Source organism: Salmo trutta, chromosome 32, assembly GCF_901001165.1.
Source record: "Salmo trutta chromosome 32, fSalTru1.1, whole genome shotgun sequence".
NCBI lineage: Eukaryota > Metazoa > Chordata > Actinopteri > Salmoniformes > Salmonidae > Salmo > Salmo trutta.
In genome coordinates this window covers 27,228,630-27,246,686 of record NC_042988.1, presented here as the reverse complement: position 1 = coordinate 27,246,686, position 18,057 = coordinate 27,228,630, and the positions used below count along the sequence as shown (strand labels likewise).

The window sequence follows — 18,057 nt, the reverse complement described above, 5'->3', positions numbered from 1 at the left end:
AGTATAACAGAACTCCTATGGCAGGCAAAAACCTGAGATGCTTCTGTTCAGGAAGTACCCTGTCTGAACATTTCTTGCCCTTCTTTATTATCTCTGTCGTTTACAAAGGATCTCTGCTCTTACGTGACACTTCTCACGTCAACAATGGAGTCTCACAGCCCGGGAAAAACAGGAATGATGTCATTCAAAGCCCTGGCTGAAGCACACGAGAGCAAATGCTGAGTGGTCAGTCAATGGACTAAGCCTTAGGCGCGTGACACGCCCCGCCCCCGGCTTTCGGTTTTTTCCTCAGTTTACAGACAGGCAGATTCCCGGTCGGAATATTATCGCTTCTCTACGAGATAAATTGCATAAATATTGGTTTTAAACAGCGGTTGACATGCTTCGAAGTACGGTAATGGAATATTTCGAAATTTTTTGTCATATTTTGCGTCATGCTCGTGGCCGAGATTTAGCGTTGGGATAGTGTCTAGAACGCACGAACAAAACGTCGCTGTTTGGATATAACGATGGATTATTTGGGACCAAACCTACATTTGTTATTGAAGTAGAAGTCCTGGCAGTGTATTCTGATGAAGAACAAGCAAGGTAAGAACATTTTTCTTATAGGAAATGTGATTTTGGTGAAGGCTACACTGGGTGGGTGTCTAAATAGCTAGCCCTGTAACGCCGGGCTATGTACTTACATTATTGCAAAATGTGCTTCATCCGAAAAGCTATTTTAAAATCGGACATATCGAGTGCATAGAGGAGTTCTGTATCTATAATTCTTAAAATAATTGTTATGCTTTTTGTGAACGTTTATCGTGAGTAATTTAGTAAAATCACCGGAAGTGTTCGGTGGGAATGCTAGTTCTGAACGTCACATGCTAATGTAAAAAGCTGTTTTTTGATATAAATATGAACTTGATTGAACAGACATGCATGTATTGTATAACACAATGTCCTAGGTGTGTCATCTGATGAAGATCATCAAAGGTTAGTGCTGCATTTAGATATGGTTTGGGTTTATGTGACATGATATGCTAGCTTGAAAAATGGCTGTGTGATTATTCCTGGCTGGGTACTCTGCTGACATAATCTAATGTTTTGCTTTCGCTGTAAAGCCTTTTTGAAATCGGACAGTTTGGTTAGATAAAGGAGAGTCTTGTCTTTAAATAGCTGTAACATAGTCATATGTTTGAAAAGTGTAAGTTTTCGGATTTAGAGGAGTTTGAATTTCGCGCCCCGCCCATCATTGGATATTGGAGCAGACGTTCCGCTAGCGGAACGTGTAGATGTAAGAGGTTTTAAGGACTCATTGTTTAATGGAATTCTTAAAAAGTGTGTTATATCTATTACAAACACAGACCATGAATATGGTGTGTCAATAACTTTGTGTGTGATGAGTAGCAGTGAATGACTGAAACTATGAAATAATATAATTAATACAACGGTTGACAAGGTCTATAATATAAATTAAATAGTTAATAAATTGTCTGATTCTTTGATCCATCTCAACATTTATTCAAACCAAATTCAAATTGTGTTCATATGGTTGAAACATTGTATGGTTAACAGCCACCAGCTGGCTGATGGGAAAGTCAGTTTCCCCTCAGTTGAAACAAGGTAGTGAGAATTAGATCATGAAAGCATATAGGAACAGTCCCTGCAGTCCCCGGGCTACTTAACTGCTTTAACTGTCTATCTGAATCATCAGAGATGCTAAACTGGGACCCTGAAACACCCAGATGACAGACTGGAGTTCACCAAGCGTGGTGCCAAACAGCTGTGAGGGTCACAGAGGGGAAGAGAGATGGGTGTGGTGTGTGAGAGAAACAGAAACAGCTAAGAAAAGGAGAGCAGGGCCAGTGTGGTACGGAATGCATTATCAAACATAAACCATTAGACTATGGAATGAATGCATTAATAGTTACCTCATACATTTCGACCAAATTATGGCAAAAATGCTCTTTCTGTGTGATCTGATATCTTTATTGAATAAAATTGTGGAAAGCTTTTTAATACAGGGCAAATCCTGAAAGAAGGGATGATTAGTTCATCTGAACTCTCCATACATAAAGACAGAATACACAAAACAAATGAAGAGGGGAGCGTGATACTAATACTTTGAGCAGATTTGATGGATGGAATGTCACTGCTAAGGAATTGTACTTTCCTCACAATTACTGTATTACTACAAGTGTTTGAATTGTTATACATGTTTGTATTGTAGTGTCATGTTTAGTGTTCGGATACCTTTATATTCATATGAATGTCATGGAGTTTTTGTACAGGTCCTGTGCTGGTTTGTATCACTGTGGGCAGCGAGCACAATAACACACAGCTGTATCTTCAGTCAGCAGACTCTGTCCTGTTAAAGTTACTGTGCTACTGGAAGTGTCTCTGGAGATACTGAACTTGTTTTTCAGTTTATCCCTGTAATATGTGCTTCCATCGTGACAAATGAATCCGATCCACTCCAGTGCTTTTCCTGCAGGTTGGCGATTCACCCCTGTACAGTAGCTGGTACTGGTTAAAGAATACCCAGAAGCCTTACACAAGAGGGTTAGAGGCTGTCCAGGCTGCAGGGTGATAGAGCCTGGCTGTACGAGTTCAGTCTGACAGAATACACCTGTGAAACAAAACAAACAAAACAAAAAATGTTGTTATTTACATTTCCAAAACTCTATTACTCTCTATTACACCAATATTGATGTATCAGTCCCCCAAAACTCACAGGATACAGCTGCCAGCAGCAACAGCAGAGATGCAGGAAACATGGTTTGTGTTGAAGCTGAACTGATGGTAACTGCACTTGCCAACTGAGTGAAAGAGAGAGAGAGATATTCCTCTTTATACACAAGAGGGGAGAGTTGCTTTGCATAGAGTGAAAGTTATAAAAGGAGGAAATAAACAACCTGTATCATTGTGACATGTTATACACAGAATCAGTATCAGAATGTAATGACTTGCTGCTGATATGTTCAGTGAAATAACGATGGTTAACTATAGCTAGCTAGTATGAACTCTGAATTTCCTTGAGAATTGGCACCTCTTATAGAGCAAATAAGATACAACACACCATGTAGATTCAAATGTACAGAGGAATAATTTGAGCATTACTTTTGTGTATTTTCACACTTGATTAACTATGTAGACTGAGTTTAAATGTATGAAAAACTGAGTTTAAATGTATTTGGCTGAGGTGTATGTAAACTTCAGACTTCAGCTGTACATACAGTTGAAGTTGGAAGTTTACATACACCTAAGCAAAATACATTTAACCTCTTACATCTACACGTTCCGCTAGCGGAACGTCTGCTCCAATATCCAATGATGGGCGGGGCGCGAAATTCAAACTCCTCTAAATCCGAAAACTTACACTTTTCAAACATATGACTATGTTACAGCTATTTAAAGACAAGACTCTCCTTTATCTAACCAAACTGTCCGATTTCAAAAAGGCTTTACAGCGAAAGCAAAACATTAGATTATGTCAGCAGAGTACCCAGCCAGGAATAATCACACAGCCATTTTTCAAGCTAGCATATCATGTCACATAAACCCAAACCATATCTAAATGCAGCACTAACCTTTGATGATCTTCATCAGATGACACACCTAGGACATTGTGTTATACAATACATGCATGTCTGTTCAATCAAGTTCATATTTATATCAAAAACCAGCTTTTTACATTAGCATGTGACGTTCAGAACTAGCATTCCCACCGAACACTTCCGGTGATTTTACTAAATTACTCACGATAAACGTTCACAAAAAGCATAACAATTATTTTAAGAATTATAGATACAGAACTCCTCTATGCACTCGATATGTCCGATTTTAAAATAGCTTTTCGGATGAAGCACATTTTGCAATAATGTAAGTACATAGCCCGGCGTTACAGGGCTAGCTATTTAGACACCCACCCAGTGTAGCCTTCACCAAAATCACATTTCCTATAAGAAAAATGTTCTTACCTTGCTTGTTCTTCATCAGAATACACTGCCAGGACTTCTACTTCAATAACAAATGTAGGTTTGGTCCCAAATAATCCATCGTTATATCCAAACAGCGACGTTTTGTTCGTGCGTTCTAGACACTATCCCAACGCTAAATCTCGGCCACGAGCATGACGCAAAATATGACAAAAAATTTCGAAATATTCCATTACCGTACTTCGAAGCATGTCAACCGCTGTTTAAAACCAATATTTATGCAATTTATCTCGTAGAGAAGCGATAATATTCCGACCGGGAATCTGCCTGTCTGTAAACTGAGGAAAAAACCGAAAGCCGGGGGCGGGGCGTGTCACGCGCCTAAGGCTTAGTCCATTGACTGACCACTCAGCATTTGCTCTCGTGTGCTTCAGCCAGGGCTTTGAATGACATCATTCCTGTTTTTCCCGGGCTGTGAGACTCCATTGTTGACGTGAGAAGTGTCACGTAAGAGCAGAGATCCTTTGTAAACGACAGAGATAATAAAGAAGGGCAAGAAATGTTCAGACAGGGTACTTCCTGAACAGAAGCATCTCAGGTTTTTGCCTGCCATAGGAGTTCTGTTATACTCACAGACACCATTCAAACAGTTTCAGAAACTTTGGAGTGTTTTCTCTCCAAAGCTAATAATTATATGCATATTCCAGTTTCTGGGCAGGACTAATAATCAGATTAAATCGGGTACGTTTTTTATCCAGCCGTGAAATTACTGCCCCCTAGATGTAACAGGTTAAACTCACAATTTCACAATTCCTGACATTTAGTCCTAGTAAGATTTCCCTGTCTTAGGTCAGTTAGGATCACCACTTTAGTTTAAGAATGTGAAATGTCAGAATAATAGTTTTATTTCTTTCAACGCATTCCCAGTGGGTCAGAAGTTTGCATACACTCAATTAGTATTTGGTAGCATTGCCTTTACATTTTTTAACTTGGGTCAAACGTTTCAGGTAGCCTTCCACAAGCTTCCCACAATAAGTTGGGGGAATTTTGGTCCATTCCTCCTGACAGAGCTGTTGTAACTGAGTCAGGTTTGTAGGCGTCCTTGCTCGCAAACACTTTTTCAGTTCTGCCCACAAATTTTCTATGGGATTGAGGTCAGGGCTTTGTGATGGCCACTCCAATACCTTGACATTGTTGTCCTTAACTTCACCTGTTCAATGTTGATATGTCCACACAGGAGCAAAGGGGTTTTTGTACGGCGTAATATCACTGTGACCCCCATATAGTCACAGTGATAAACACCATAACAAAAACTTCCCACCATGCACACCTGCTCCATGAGGACAGCAACACATTTTTATTTTACCTTTATTTAACTAGGCAAGTCAGTTAAGAACAAATTCTTATTTTCAATGACAGCCTAGGAACAGGGGCTGCCTTGTTCATGGGCAGAAAGACAGATTTGGACCTTGTCAGCTTGGGGATTCGAACTTGCAACTTTTCGGTTTGATTAGCTGTTCAGGAGTCTTATGGCTTGGGGGTAGAAGCTGTTTAGAAGCCTCTTGGACATAGACCTGGCGCTCCGGTACCGCTTGCCAGGCGGTAGCAGAGAGAACATTTTATGACTAGGGTGGCTGGAGTCTTTGACAATATTTAGGGTCTTCCTCTGACACCGCCTGGTATAGAGGTCCTGGATGTCAGGAAGCTTGGCCCCAGTGATGTACTGGGCCGTATGCACTACCCTCTGTAGTGCCTTGCGGTCGAAGGCCGAGCAGTTGCGATATCAGGCAGTGATGCAACCCGTCAGGATGCTCTCGATGGTGCAGCTGTAAAACCTATTGAGGATCTGAGGACCCATGCCAAATCTTTTCAGTCTCCTGAGGGGGGATAGGTTTTGTCATGTACTCTTCAAAACTGTCTTGGTGTGCTTGGACCATGTTAATTTGTTGGTGATGTTGACGCCAAGGAACTTGAAGCTCTCAACCTGCTCCACTACAGCCCTGTCGATGAGAAAAGGGGCGTGCTCGGTCCTCCTTTTCCTGCAGTCCACGATAATCTCCTTAGTCTTGATCACGTTGAGGGAGAGGTTGTTGTCCCTGCACCACACGGTCAGGTCTCTGACCTCCTCCCTATAGGCTGTCTCATCGTTGTCAGTGATCAGGCCTAGCACTGTGGTGTCATCAGCAAACGTAATGATGGTATTGGAGTTGTGCCTGGCCATGCAGTCATGAGTGAACAGGAAGTACAGGAGGGGACTGAGCACACACCGCTGAGGGCCCCCCGTGTTGAGGATCAGGGTGGCAGATGTGTTGTTACCTACCCTTACCACCTGGGGGTGGCCCGTCAGGAGGTCTTGGATCCAGTTACAGAGGGAGGAGTTTAACCTTTAATAGTTGTTATTTAGTCAGCATCATTATGAATGGTTTAACCTTTAATAGTTGTTATTTAGTCAGCATCATTATGAATGGTTTAGCCTTTAATAGTTGTTATTTAGTCAGCATCATTATGAATGGTTTAACCTTTAATAGTTGTTATTTAGTCAGCATCATTATGAATGGTTTAACCTTTAATAGATGTTATTTAGTCAGCATCATTATGAATGGTTTAACCTTTAATGGTTGTTATTTAGTCAGCATCATTATGAATGGTTTATCCTAGTTGTTATTTAGTCAGCATCATTATGAATGGTTTATCCTTTAATAGATGTTATTTAGTCAGCATCATTATTAATGGTTGAACCTTTAATAGGTGTTATTTAGTCAGCATCATTATGAATGGTTTATCCTTTAATAGATGTTATTTAGTCAGCATCATTATTAATGGTTGAACCTTTAATAGGTGTTATTTAGTCAGCATCATTATGAATGGTTTAACCTTTAATAGTTGTTATTTAGTCAGCATCATTATGAATGGTTTAAACTTTAATAGTTGTTATTTAGTCAGCATCATTATGAATGGTTTAACCTTTAATAGTTGTTATTTAGTCAGCATCATTATGAATGGTTTAACATTTAATAGTTGTTATTTAGTCAGCATTATTATGAATGGTTTAACCTTTAATAGTTGTTATTTAGTCACCATCATTATGAATGGTTTAACCTTTAATAGTTGTTATTTAGTCAGCATCATTATGAATGGTTTAACCTTTAATAGTTGTTATTTAGTCAGCATCATTATGAATGGTTTATCCTAGTTGTTATTTAACCAGCATTAGTATGAATGGTTTAACTTTTATTAATAGTTGTTATTTAGTCAACATCATTATGAGTGATTTAACCTTTAATAGTTGTTATTTACAGTGCTACTCGCGTACGGACTCGGGAGAGGCGAAGGTCGAGAGCCATTTGTCCTCTGAAACACGACCCCGCCAAGCCACACTGCTTCTTGACACACTGCTCGCTTAACCCGGAAGCCAGCCGCACCAATTTGTCGGAGGAAACACTGTACAGCTGGCGACCAAAGTTAGGGTGCGTGCATGTGCCCGGCCCGCCACTAGGAGTCGCTAGCACGCGATGGGACAAGGACATCCTAGCCGGCCAAACCCTCCCCTAACCCGGACAATGCCATCTCATGGCTCTCACGGTTAAAGGTTAAACCATTCATAATGATTAAGAATGGTTCTGTTCTGCTCGTTGTTTACAGTATGTTATCATAATTATTGTCATTGATGCTTTGGAGAACTGCACAAAAGGCACAGATGGTGAGAATTGAACTATTGGTATCCCCCAAAGATACAGCATATACTTGGACAATTAATATTTTTAGTTAAAAGTAAAAGTCTGTAATCAAAATTCTTCTTCTATATTTAATTATGCTCAATGAGGACATTCATTAATACCTACCAGGAATCCAAACTTTTAATTGGATTATGCTGACATACAGGTGAATGTAATGAAGATGATATTTACTGATCAAAGTGGCCAGAGGAGTGCATTAAGCTGCATTGACCTTGATGAGTGTAACGTCTGCTTCCAAATCACACCCTCAAACATGTAGATCCCCTGAACGCAGCTCACTTTCCAGACCACTTTCCAGCTCACACTCTCAAACACCTAGATCCCCTGAACGCAGCTCACTCTCCAGATCCCAATCACCTGAATTCTAATCACCTGTTCACACACCTGCATGTCATCATCCCACACTATTTAGTTAAGTTCTTTGCGGCCCATCACTGTGAGGTATTGTTTGTTTTGTGACATGTCTTTCTGAGCGCTGGGTTTCCCGTGAGTGACTCCTCCTGTGCATGATAGTTTTTACCTGCGTCACTAATGATGCCTTTTGCCTATTCCCTGCCTGTACTTTAGCTTATCGGATTTCCTGTTATCTACCTATTGCCTGATATCCCGGACTACGTTACCAGCCTTTCCCCTACCTGAACTGTTGCCCTTTTGGACCCCCTGTGTATGACCTTCTGCCTGCCCCTGGACCCAGCTACCTGCCTCCTCCTGTGGTCCTTTACAATAAACACCTGCTGCGCCCTGCGCTTCAAACCAGCACTCTGTCTCCCATCGTGTTCATTACAATGAGGAATGATATGCTTTGAATTAACTTGGAATTGTAGCTGGATCCTCAGTTTGTCTGTCTCACGCCCCATTTGACTCTGCCAGAGAGAGAAGTGCTTGATCAGTTGTTGTACAGCCCTGCAGCCTCCTGTGTCACTGTGTCTCTGGCACAATAATAAACAGCAGAGTCTTCAGTCTTCAAGCTGTTCATCTGGAGATACACCTGTTTCATGCTATTGTATCTGGAGATGATAAACCGACCCTGAACAGACTGTGGGTAGTAGGTGCTTCTGCTGTCATGGGTAGTATAGAGTATTTCAAACTTGAAGAAAAGCTTACACACAACCATCTGTTGAAAGTAAAAACAAAGTGACAGTCATATAATCAGTAGCAGATCATGTGGGACAACAAGAAAGCTTGACCAGACAGGGCAGGAGTTGGAATGTTAGATATTTGTTCATGTGACAACAAGTAAGATTGACCAGACTGGACAGGATATCATATTTTTGTGTAGTTTGAACGTTAGAGGTTGGAGTGTTTTATTTTGTGGCGCTTTGTGATATTGTTGTTGTATTACTTACAGTAATGATACTCAGTATTATTCTAGTGTGACACAAAGAGCCATGTTGTTAGAGGGGTTTTTGTACAGCTGCTTCACCAGCTTCAGTCACTGTGTCTCTCGGGCACAATAATAAACAGCAGAGTCCTCTGATCTCAGACTCTTGACCTCTAAGAACTGTGTGTTTATGGCGACATCCTCAGTCAGAGTGAACTGGCCTTTCAGGGAGTCTGCATAGATAACATCTGTTCCTGAACCAGTGTTCATTCTCCCAGTCCACTCCAGTCCTTTCCCTGGTTTCTGCCTTATCCAGTGAATGTTATAGCTAGTCATTGAATAGCCAGAGATTATACAGGACACTTTAACAGTGTCCAGGTATTTTCACCTGAGAAGGTGACTGATCCAGTCTGATATCACAACAAACACCTGCAATATAAAAACATGTCAACACTCTTGAAGATGTGGTATTTACATACATTTTGAGTTTAACTGTGACACTCAGACTTCCTTCAGTCACCATGTATTGTTTTACTTACTGTATATGGACATTACCATGACAACTAAACTCCAGACAGTCATTAGTTTCATTGTTCAGTGATAGTCAGGTTAGTGCAGGGCTTGTTGTAATGTCAGTCCACGTTGCCTGTGATAAGGCCAGAGCTGAGCGTCTGATTATAAAGGGGTGAAAGGATGGAAGACTTTGCATAGACCGCCCACTAGAGGTTTAAATAGAGACTGAGAGAGAGATGTTCTTTGACAGTTGTTTCTCAGAACAGCACAAGATAACAGGATCTATTAGGATCCCCCGAAGATCTATATTTGTTCCATTACTGTTTAACATTAATGACCTTCATGGTACATGTGTTCAATATTGTATTAATTGTTTGATGAAATTTGACATCTGGTTTCATTTAAATAAGATCACCAAATTGAAAAACATTACCAAATAGGCCAAAATGATTTTAGCTTCTAGAGATTGATAAATCATTTTACTAAGTGACTGCATTTATTATTGATAATGTTAGTTATTTCCTATTGTCAACTGACTTTGAATGGCTTTAAAGTTTTCAGTTAAAGTTTCAATAGGATATTCATACATTTATCTTACAAAGATGACAGGCATTGTTTACGCTTTGAGTAATTATGATTAAAATTTAGAGAATGACGTGTCTATTCTTTCCTATAGTGTGTTTATGGGGCCATTGATGTAGACAGAGACTGGAGCACAGAATTGTCTCACAGACTCTCACAGTAAGGGAAGTCTGCATTCATGTGAGCATTCATGTGCAAAGGCTAGCGGAACACCTCACCAATATCCAATGGTAGAGCATGGTGCAAAAATACAAAAACCTTAAAAATGCTATAACTTCAATTTCTCAAACATATGACTATTTTACACCATTTGAAAGATAAGACTCTCGTTAATCCAACCACGTTGTCCGATTTCAAAAAGGCTTTACAGCGAAAGCAAAACATTAGATTATGTTAGGAGAGTACCCAGCCAAAAATAATCACACAGCCATTTTCAAAGCTAGCATACATGTCACAAAAACACAACACACAGCTAAATGCAGCACTAACCTTTGATGATCTTCATCAGATGACACTCCTAGGACATTATGTTATACAATACATGCATGTTTTGTTCAATCAAGTACATATTTATATCAAAAACCAGCTTTTTACATTAGCATGTGATGTTCAGAACTAGCATTCCCACCCAAAACTTCCGGTGAATTTACGAAAATACTCATGATAAACGTTGACAAAAAACATAACAATTATTTTAAGAATTATAGATACAGAACTCTTTTATGCAATCGCTATGTCAGGTTTTAAAATAGCTTTTCGGAAAAAGCACATTTTGCAATTTTCTGAGTACATAGCTCAGCCATCACAGGCTAGCTATTCAGACATCCGCATTTCGAGACAAAACATTTCAAAATGTTCCTTTACCGTACTTAGAAGCATGTCAAACGCTGTTTAAAATCAATTGTTATGCTATTTTTCTCGTAAAGTAATATTCCAACCGGACAATGCTGTACTCATTCAAAAAGGAAGAGAAAAAAATGGCGAGGTCTCGTGTGTAACGGTTGTCGTCTGGAATGGAGGACCAAAAAGCAGCAGGAATGTGGATGCTCATCTTGTATTTATTTTAAACCAAGAAAACACCAAAATAACAAAAGAAGAACCCGGATACTCTGAACTGCACACTGTTGCCGGATACTCTGAACTGCACACTGTTGCCGGATACTCTGGACTGCACACTGTTGCCGGATACTCTGAACTGCACACTGTTGCCGGATACTCTGGACTGCACACTATTGCCGAACTCTCGAGGCTGGGCTGACGCACTGGAAGCCTGATGCGTGGTACTGGTACTGGATGTGCCAGTCTGGGGACACGCACCTCAGGGCTAGTGCGGGGAGCGGGAACAGGCCGAGTCGGACTGGGCTGATGCACTGGAAGCCTGATGCGTGGTGGTGGTACTGGAGGTATCAGCCTGTGAACACGCACATCAGGGCTAGTGCGGGGAGCGGGAACAGGCCGAGTCGGACTGGGCTGACGCACTGGAAGCCTGATGCGTGGTGCTGGTACTGGAGGTATCAGCCTGGGAACATGCACCTCAGGGCTAGTGCGGGGATCGGGAACAGGCCGAGTCGGACTGGGCTGACGCACTGGAAGCCTGATGCGCGGTGCTGGTACTGGAGGTATCAGCCTGGGAACATGCACCTCAGGGCTAGTGCGGGGAGCGGGAACAGGCCGAATCGGACTGGGTTGACGCACTGGACCGTAGAGGCTTACTGGCGGTCTCGAGCGCAGAACTGGCATCGCTTTTACTGGCTGGATGCCCACTACCCCCTGGCAAATGCGGTATAGCGCATACCGGCCTAAAAATACTTGGCCTCGCCACAGTACCCATTACCCCGAAGCACGGGACCTGTCCATTCACTGGTTGCCCAGAAAAGGTATGGGGATTTGGCCTGGGGCTCAAACCTCGCCCAGCCAAACTACCCATATCCCCCCTCCCAAAAAATTATTGGGGCTGCCTCTCGGGCTTAAACACCAGTCGTGTTCCTCGGTAGCGTTCCCAGTCCTTACCCGACTTCCTCCATGGGCCCTCTCTGGCCAGAATCTGCTCCCACGTCCATTTCTCCCGCCAGTCCATGTCGAAATCCCTTTGCTCCTTACTCCGCTGCTTGGTCCATTTGTGGTGGGAGGTTCTGTAACGGTTGTCGTCTGGAATGGAGGACCAAAACGCAGCAGGAATGTGAATGCTCATCTTGAATTTATTTTAAACCAAGAAAACACCAAAATAAGAACTCACGAACAATAAAACAGTCTTGTCAGGCTCACACACGCAAAACAAGAAACAACCTCCCACAAATCACAAACACAAACACACCCTAATATATAGGACTCTCAATCAAAGGCAACTAGACAACCCCTGCCTTCAATTGAGAGTCCACACCCCAATTAATTACACATAGTAACAGACTAACTAGAAAGAACATAGAAATAGACTAACATATAGCAGTGACCAAAAACCCCGGAAATAATGAATCAAACACCCCACTACATAAATCATCACCCCGACACACATAAACAAAATACCCTCTGCCACGTCCTGACCAAACTACAATAGCAAATAATCTTATTACTGGTCAGGACGTGACATCGTGAACGCGCATCTCCAGTCTCTCAGTCCACTGACAAAGTGAGCTGCTGTTATCTGCCCGGAGACAGGAGACGCCTCAATCCTGTTTCTGAAGGCTTTAGAGAGCCAATGGAAGCCTTAGAAAGTGTCACGTTACAGCACAGATGCTGTATTTTCGATAGAGATGCAATAGAAGGACAAGAAATTGTCAGACAGGGCACTTCCTGTATGGAATCTTCTCAGGTTTTGGCCTGCCATATGAGTTCTGTTATACTCACAGACACCATTAAAACTGTTTTAGAAACTTTAGAGTGTTTTCTATCCAAATCTACTAATTATCTGCATATTCTCGTTTCTGGGCAGGAGTAGTAACCAGATTAAATCGGGTACGTTTTTATCCGGCCGTGAAAATACTGCCCCCATACCACAACAGGTTAAAATAATTGTTATGTTTTTTGTCAATGTTTATCATGAGTAATTTAGTAAATTCACCGGAAGTTTTGGGTGGGAATGCTAGTTCTGAACATCACATGCTAATGTAAAAAGCTGTTTTTTGACATTTGAACTTGATTGAACAAAACATGCATGTATTGTATGACATAATGTCCTAGGAGTGTCATCTGATGAAGATCATCAAAGGTTAGTGCTGCATTTAGCTGTGTTTTGTGCTTTTGTGACATGTATGCTTGCTTTGAAAATGGCTGTGTGATTATTTTTGGCTGGGTACTCTCCTAACATAATCTAACGTTTTGCTTTCGCTGTAAAGCCTTTTTGAAATCGGACAACGTGGTTGGATTAACGAGAGTCTTATCTTTCAAATGGTGTAAAATAGTCATATATTTGAGAAATTGAAGTTATAGCATTTTTAAGGTTTTTGTATTTTCGCTCCACACTCTACCATTGGATATTGGTGAGGCGTTCCGCTAGCAGAACGTCTGTCCTCAGCCATTTACAAACCATACAACCCAATTTGAAGAAGAAGACAATGCTCTGATCATTGGCTGATCGCTCCCAACCTATAGGAATCCCCACTCAGTTGAATACATTAAAATGGTGGAATCCCTTAACCTCTCTGGCGCATGTGGGACGAACTCGTCCCACCTACGTAACAGCCACTGAAATCCAGTGGCGCGATTTTTGAATCGTTAGAAATACTATTACTTCAATTTCTCAAACATATGACTATTTTACAGCTATTTAAAGACAAGAATCTCGTTAATCTAACCCCACTGTCCGATTTCAAAAAGGCTTTACAACGAAAGCAAAACATTAGATTATGTCAGCAGAGTGCCCAGCCAGAAATAATCAGACACCCATTTTTCAAGCTAGCATATCATGTCACATAAACCCAAACCACAGCTAAATGCAGCACTAACCTTTTATGATCTTCATCAGATGACACACCTAGGACATTGTGTTATACAATACATGCATGTCTGTTCAATCAAGTTCATATTTATATAAAAAAACAGCTTTTTACATTAGCATGTGACGTTCAGAAAAAGCATAACCCCGCAAACTTCCGGGGAATTTACTAACAGTTTGCTAAATTACTCACGATAAACGTTCACAAAAAGCATAACAATTATTTTAAGAATTATAGATACATTACTCCTCTATGCACTCGATATGTCCGATTTTAAAATAGCTTTTCGGATGAAGCACATTTTGCAATAATCTAAGTACATAGCCCGGCATCACAGGGCTAGCTATTTAGATACCCACCCAGGTCAGCCTCCACCAAAATCACATTTCCTATAAGAAAAATGTTCTTACCTTGCTTGTTCTTCGTCAGAATACACTGCCAGGACTTCTACTTCAATAACAAATGTTGGTTTGGTCCCAAATAATCCATCGTTATATCCAAACAGCGACGTTTTGTTCGTGAGTTCTAGACACTATCAGAATGCTTCATCACGGTGTCGCGCATGGCGCATTGGCTTGACAAAAATGTCTAAATATTCCATTACCGTACTTCGAAGCATGTCAACCGCTGTTTAAAACCAATTTTTATGCCATTTATCTCGTAGATAAGTGATAATATTCCGACCGGGAATATGCATTGAGCCTAAACAGCCGAATAAAATCTCTCCTCAGGAGCGAATCGTGCACGCGCCTCATTCAAAGGTCCTCTGAGCAGCCACTTACAAAAGGTGATAATGTGTTTCAGCCTGAGGCTCCCTCGTAAACCTTCAGGTTTTTCGCGGTTTCTGAGAGCCTATTGGAGCCCTGGGAATTGTCACGTTACAGCTAAGATCCTTACTTTTCAATAAAAAGATGCAAGACGCACGACTCCTTGTCAGACAGGGTACTTCCTGCTTGAAACCTTGTCAGGTTTTTGCCTGCCATAGGAGTTCTGTTATACTCACAGACACCATTCAAACAGTTTTAGAAAATTCAGAGTGTTTTCTATCCAAACCTGAACAATAATATGCATATTCTAGCTTCTGAGTTGGTGTAGGAGGCAGTTAAAAAAGGGCACATATTTTTTCCAAAATTCTCAATACTGCCCCCTATCCCAAACAGGTTTTATTGGCAATGTCCAAGTACAGATCCCTATACATCTCTGTGATATAGGGTCAGTTTTCTCTGATCACATGATCTGGGCAGGAATAACTCTGGGCCCAAGTTTGAGTCTATAAAGGTTTTCCTGCTTAGGTCACGTAGTCCGGAAAAACTCATAACCCCACTAATCAAACTGAACTGTGGGGAATCTTGGGTGATGATTTTCTGAATAATGATATAACTTTCATGAATGAAATGGAAGATGAGACATCAATCTATCAACAAAATCACATTATTCATCATGAATGAACAAAGCTTGATGTGATTCCTGTCTTGTTCTACACCTCTCCCCAAATGAATGTGTACATCAAACTGGTGGGAGGAACTATAAGAGGACGGGCTCATTGTAATGTCTGGAATTGTCACGTCCTGGCCAGTATAAGGGTTAATTAGTATTGTAGTTTGGTCAGGACGTGGCAGAGGGTATTTGTTTTATGTGGTTCAGGGTGGTGTGTTTGTTTAAAGGGTGTTTGATTTAGTATTTCCGGGGTTTTGGTTTATGGTCTAGGTTTATGTATGTCTATGTGGAATCTAGTGAGTGTATGTCTATGGGTGATTAATTGGGGTTGGGACTCTCAATTGAAGGCAGGTGTTTTCTCTTTGCCTTTGATTGAGAGTCCCATATATTGGGGTGTGTTTGTGATTCGTGGGTGATTGTTCTGTGCTTAGCCTTGTGCCTAGTCAGACTGTTTTTGTTGTTGATCGTTCGTGTTTTGTATTTTTTTGTACGTTCATTTTGAAAATAAATAATCATCAAGATGAGCATACACATACCTGCTGCGTTTTGGTCCTCCTTAACCGACGACAACCGTGACAGGAATGGAATTAATGGAACAGAGTCAAACGTGGTTTCCACATGATCAAATCAAATCAAGCGTTATTTATACAGCACATTTCAGACATGGAATGCAACACAATATGCTTCACAGGGAAAACATTATAAAAAGAATAACAATAAAACTGATGGACTAAAAAGCACCCTAAGGAAAAGCAAAGCTTAAAAAGGTGTGTTTTAAGATCTCTTTAAAAAATGTCCACAGTTTCGGGTCCGTTCAGGTTTTCTGGCAGACTATTCCAGAGGTGGTGGGCATTGTAAGTAAAGGCTGCCTCTCCATGCCTCTTGGTCCTAGGCTTTGGGATAGTTAAAAGGTGAGTGCCAGAAGATCTGAGGGACCAACTGGGTACATCATTTAAAAGCATATCTGTAATGTATTGGGGTGCACAATCGTGGATTGATTTAAAAACCAATAGAAGAATATTACAATTCAGGCTAAAACTCACAGGCAGCCAGTGCAGAGACCTTAAAACTGATGTTTGATTGATGTGTTTGACACCGTTCCATTTAGATAGATTCCATTCCATCCATTACAATGAGCCTGTCCTCTGATAGCTCATCCCTCTAGCCTACATTGTGTTAATGTAGTTGTGTTGATAATATGCTGGTTGTTTAGGCTCTCAGGGGCATGTTGTGGTTGAGACTTTCATTGGATGTTACTCTGTTGCACTGATGCTCTACTGCTCTCTGTTGCCTGCTGCCAGTTAGATTCTCTGAGGGGTTTTTGTACAGATCCTCCACTCACTCACACCACTGTGTCTCTTGCACAGTAATACACAGCAGAGTCCTCTGCTCTCACACCAGACAGCATCAAAGTCAACATGCTGTTGCTAGTATCTTTAGTGGTTTCCATACGTCCTTCAAACTTTTTAGCATGGTAACCTAGGCCTAGTCCAGAATAACCCATCCACTCCAGGGATTTTCCTGCTGGCTGTCGTATCCAGTGTGTGTGGTGGCTGGTAACGGTATATCCAGATATCTTACAGGACAGACTGAGAGTTTCTCCAGGCTTTTTCTGGACTGAACTGGAGGGAATGGACTCCAGACTCTGACCATCACAACCTGATGGAGAGAGAGAAATGAATAGGAATAATGTGTGAGAGAATAGGAAGGAAGCAGAACATTTAAGAAAAGCAGAAGAGAGTTTCCCAGACACGTTTTTCATGTTCAGTCATTCCTCTAAGAACAGTTGATAAGGAGTAAAACCAAGCAGAACTCACAGGGCAGACAGAGAGAGAGCAGTAAAAGGTAGAGTTTTTCCATCATCCTGAGGGTGGAAATATGAACTCAGCTACTCCACACAAGACAAGACAACAAGTCAGCAGCAGAACATAAGTATATATGAACTCTGAGGGATCTGGATTTACATCATGATGTCATGGGGGAGGGGCTGATGAATGAGGTCAGAGGTCAATTTATGGCTCATCAGTAGTGCCAGGAGTTGTCCTTTAGCACATGACCTGACCAGGAACAGAGTTGTCCCTGGTCAAGTCACTTAGTCAGAAAAACCTCCAGGCCCTACTAATCACACATAACTGACTCAAGGACTGGAGGAACTGTGGGGAACATGATGATTTTCTACATTTTGATAACCTTCATGATTTCATTTAATTGTGGATTCATTTAAATGGAATATGCTTTATAGACATCCATTTGTCAAGAAAATAATTTATATGTATTGAAAAGTCAATACATAAAGGGCATGGGTGACAAACACAGTACAATACTATTCACAGGACCTGTTTCCAATGGGGCAGTTAAGCAAAATCAATAATAAAAAAAGAGGCCATTTTACATTTATAATGAACACAGCTTAATGAGATTCAACACCTCACATAGCCTGTCCTTTGTTTTGTTTCTCCATACATGTGCATAGATTATGTAATTAAGTAGAACCAATGAATGTTGAACATGTTAAATAAACTGAAGGCCCAGTCTATCCTGTCTCAGGACTTATTATGGACAGAGCACTCCATCTCCAGTGGACTGTTACTTTTCAAACAGTTAATACGCTT

General features: G+C 41.1%; 1 protein-coding gene across 1 annotated transcript in view; it reads right to left on the bottom strand.

Annotated features, from left to right (window-relative positions):
- Positions 1-18,057, bottom strand: part of LOC115171600 (uncharacterized) — a 332,786-nt gene that overhangs the window by 244,737 nt on the left and 69,992 nt on the right. The gene's annotated exons all lie outside the window — the stretch shown is intronic.